The sequence below is a fragment of the Apium graveolens genome, unplaced genomic scaffold (genome assembly GCF_009905375.1).
Source record: "Apium graveolens cultivar Ventura unplaced genomic scaffold, ASM990537v1 ctg2293, whole genome shotgun sequence".
Taxonomy (NCBI): Eukaryota; Viridiplantae; Streptophyta; class Magnoliopsida; order Apiales; family Apiaceae; genus Apium; species Apium graveolens.
Genome location: NW_027417592.1, coordinates 1 through 4750, shown reverse-complemented (window position 1 = coordinate 4750; position 4750 = coordinate 1). Strand labels below are relative to the sequence as shown.

General features: G+C 34.8%; 1 long non-coding RNA gene across 1 annotated transcript; it reads left to right on the top strand.

The window, feature by feature from the left end:
• The first annotated feature begins 4076 nt into the window (after nucleotides 1-4076).
• LOC141700397 (uncharacterized) lies at nucleotides 4077-4717 on the top strand. Its single transcript, XR_012566315.1, has 3 exons — nucleotides 4077-4454; nucleotides 4542-4565; nucleotides 4660-4717. It is a non-coding gene; the product is annotated as an uncharacterized LOC141700397 (long non-coding RNA).
• Nucleotides 4718-4750: the final 33 nt, after the last annotated feature.

Here is a 4750-nt window from a genome sequence, read left to right as displayed (position 1 = left end):
TTTCCCTTGCCTTTCTTTGAGGCAACAACTTTGGGACTTTCCTCCTCAGCCACAAAGTCAATTGTCCTTGACTTTCTTCCATTCCTCTTGCTTCTTTGTTCCATCTCAAGTTCATAAGTCTTGAGCATCCCATAAATTTCATCAAGAGTTATTTCATCAAGATTATAGTTGTCTCTTATTATTGTGGCCTTCAAATCCCATCTTTCAGGAAGAGCTAACAGGAATTTAAGATTTGAATCTTCAATATCATACTTTTTATCAACTAGTGACAAATCATTCAAGAGTTTGAAAAAACTGTCATATAAATCAGTTAATGACTCATCAGGCTTTGAGTCAAAGTGCTCATACTCTTGAGTGAGTATCGTATTCATGTTCTTCTTGATTGAATTAGTTCCCTGACACCTTGTTTCCAAAGCATCCCATATCTCTTTTGCAGTCTTGCATTAAATTACCCTGTTTGACATGACATTATCAATGGCACTATACAGCAAGTGTTTTACCTTTGCATCCTTCGCAATTGATGAGATATCTTCAGCAGTGTAATCACTTTTCTCCTTTGGTACAGACTTTGCTGGCTGACCTGCAACTTCCACATAGAGTTTGGTTGGCATATGTGGTCCTTCATTAATCTTTTCGAGATATTCTGGATCTGTAGCTTCCAGAAACATAACCATCTTCACTTTCCATATGGAATACTCAGAAGGTTTCAACATAGGAACTCTTATAGTCTCATATCGACTATGGGTTATGGTTTTTGGAGGTTCTTCAGTTTTGGTGGGCTTGGTTGGAGTTTCTTCTTCAGACATAATTGTTTATGGATCTTAAACTGTTTGTGTGTTAACAGATAGCTCTGATACCACTTGTTAGGTCACACACACTGTAGAAGGGGGTTGAATACAGTGTTTACTACAATCAAATCGAATATAAGAACTCAAGTAACAGAAAACAGATTTTATTCAACACAATAAACTCTGTTACAATATGGAACTGTCCTCTCTCAGTGATGAACAAATTATCACGAGAGCTGCTAGGGTTATATTGAATAATAACTTCGATTAAGATAACACTTATAGTGTAAACCCTATGCCTGTGTTTATATACTACACAGTTACAAGATAATGTTCTAATTGATATGGAATATAATTTTGCTTCCTAAAATATATCAACTAGTTATCTTTTCTTCCAAGTATTCTATTCTTCATAGAATTCTTTCTTCATGCATATTTCTTTCTGTCTTAGTCTCGATCTTCTTTCCTTTCAATCAGCCGTCTGCCTTATCTGAAAGTCTCCTTAAGTCCTGATATTATCTCCTGATAAATATCTTCTGATAACTTAAGTTCTGATATCTTAAGTCCTGACTTCAGTATAAGTACTGATTTCCAGTTAAGTACTGATTTGTCCAGTTAAGTAAGATCTGAAAACTTAAACACAAATCATGTTAGCCATGACATCATAAATATATCTAACAGACACGAAAACGACACGAAAATAACGGGTTTAGTTTGACATTTTTGGTACACGAACACGAAAGTACACGAACACGAAAATACACGGATGAATTTAGTGTCGGTTTTGGATTTACACTTGGGTACAAGACACGAAACGAAAGTACACGAAATAAATAAATATTTAAATAAATTTATCAAAATTATATGAATATATATATCTTACAATAATATTTTACATATAATATTTACAGAATATAGATACAAAATAGATTCAAATTTAAATTTTATAAGACTTGACTGCACTTGAGTCTTTATGAATTATTGACTTAAGACTCGACTAATAAAAACTTAATATTTAAATATATATTTTATTTATCTTTATTTTTATTATTAATTTTAAATTACACGAAATACGACACGAAACGTACAAGAAACGTACACGAAATGAAGGTACACGAACACGAAAGGAATTCTTAACGGTTCGGGTTTGGATTAGACATTCATGACACGAAACACGAAAGTACACGACACGAAAGTACACGAAACGAACGAATTGCCAATTCTATCTAGGAGTGCCAAATATGTCCACCTCGTCAAATATTTTTTAGTATAATCGGTATAAACAATTTATACTTTTAATACAAGTATCAGGGTTATTGCATTTAAAGAAGGTACCAAGACGGTGACAAAAATTGACAATTTCTCTTAACACTCCTTGGACAACCTTGTAGCTCAGTTAGGCACCCAAGAGTTTCATGTCACATATATACTGACACTCTTATTGGAGTTGCTCACTCTTACGTATGTTTTTTCTCAACAAATTGCGATTTGATGAATAATAAGCATGTTTTTTGATAAATCTTACTATTGGTGAGAATTGAGCCTAAATTTTAAGAAATAAATCGTCATCATCTGAATGATCAGTTTTTAATAAATTTCAATACGAGTGACGAAACAAGGACCTAGAACATTTACACTATTGAGGCGTCTATGTAAGCTAACACACTAGTAGAATATGGAGCACCAGACTAGCGGGGATCATGGAGACCAACAGTTTTATAGATTGTTGACATGTACAGTACTAGTTTTTCACATTTGCAAGTCTTGGTTGATCTGATTGTCCTTTTGTATTCACTGCAGCACCCGCGTGTTGACTTGATCGTTCACATGACATCTGTTCAGTAAGGAGGCGGTTGGATCGTTGGTTGGCGGATACGAGAATGAGAATGAGAGGTATGGTAATAGGGTTAATGAGAAATGGAATGACACGATATTCCAAGGGATAAGTAGGGAATGATTTATCCATTAACCGAAATGAAGTTCCCATTCTCAATCACTAAATTGTTAATCCAAACACTAGTAGATGAGATTGAGATTCCGTTTCCGGTTAACCGGACTTATTAACCATGAACCAAACGCCCGCTAAGTGGTGTCTACTTCGGATTGCACCTGAAGGTTTGTCTTCTATCAGTGTAGTTTCGTCGAGTGTTGATTTATCAAATTCGATCAACTCACAGTGTGGGTAGGTTGTTTTAATTTTTGAACGATGCAATGTCGTTTTTATTTTCGGTAACTATGTAGCATTTAGCCATTTACGGTTATTTCATGGCCATGAAAAGACGTTAAATATTAGGGATGAAATGAAAACTTTTTGATTGTTCTATGCGGTGAAAATGATAATAACACACTCTTTGTTTGTTATATGTAGTCAGGCACTTCCCAGACGACAAGGGCGTAAAATCCAAGTTCCTTGATCAGCAATTTACAGCTCTTTTAGAGCCAAGAAAAGACGTTTAATATTAGGGATTTACTTGAACTAAATATGTCTTGCAGAGTTGCAGGTGATTGTACTTGTTAGTCTTGAATCTTGATAGTAATGGGCCTGGGGATCGAATTGTATGCTTAATGATTTTATCTCAGACCAGTTTAGACTTCAGGATTGAGTTTTTTCCTCAAGACGCAGGGGATTTTGGTACCACCCGCCATTGTCGATGATCCTAGAAATGGAAATGTATATCAAACTTCATCTCAGAATCTAACTGATGCTAATTATTTAGGTGCAAATGTGAATGATGATAACTTATATGGCTTCCCTGAAAACATTTTATCTTTGATAGGAGATGAGGGGGTGTTCATTCGAATTAAGTGTTGGACACGGAAGTGTTTCACACATGTTGGCTGATGATTTAATGGACTACGAAATTATTACTAATTCTAATATCCAAGAACTTTCGAAAGACCACCAAATAATAAGCATTTTGAAGCTGATAGTTTAGTTAGTTGGTTTTATACTACTGATTCATTTGCTTGATCTACTTGTGCTTAAAAGTAAGGGCTAATTCATGTTTTTTGTTTGTTTTAGACGTTTATGTTTAAGTATGACAGTGTTCACGGTGGAAGCATCATGAACTATAAAAGGCAAGGAGGAGGAGACCCTTCTTTTTGGTGTCTCACCTATTGCAGCTATGGTCATCTTTATGTCACTGTATTGTCTTACTGAATTATTTGAAGGGATGATTGGTTGTTTCAAATGGATAATTTCAGAGTATATGTTTCGAGTCCACCGGTTAGTTTACCGACAAGGACAGCTGATGCACATTTGATTGTTATATGTTATATTTTTTTTTAATTATGGATATGATGGGTTGTTTTAGATGTATTTCTTTTCTAATACGATGAGTTATATGATCAGGTGTAGAAAATTTGTTTTAGATGTATATCTTTTCTAATACGATGAGTTATATCTTTTCTAATGTGAGGAGGTGCAAAGAAGGTCATCATTTCTTGCCATAGTACGCTCCTTGTTCAACCGAAAAGGGATACAAACCAGACGTTCACATCAAACCAGACGTTCACATTGTTTCTTATGGTAGTTGCACTACTAAATGCCTTGCTCCCCTTGCAAAGTTAATTAGGTGTTTCAGCTGATGCGAGTTGTTCATGTGAAACTCTTTCTCATTCACATACCACTCTCTCTCTCTCTCTCTTCTCTCTCAAATACCATGGGTATGCTTATGTTATTATTTTATTTATCGATTACTTATGTTCTTGTTATGATCTAATTTATATGTTTTTGTTTGGTTGCTTATGCAGCACCAATCAAGGTTGGAATCAATGGTACGGATATAATCACTTATGATTATTTTTATGTATTTGGTTATTTAGTTGTTTTATTGTTTTTGATGTGTTAATAACTGATTCAGTTGTTTAGGTTTCGGAAGAATCGGTCGATTAGTTGCTAGAGTTGCTTTGCAAAGAGATGATGTGGAGCTGTTGGTGTTAATGATCCATTATCTCAACTG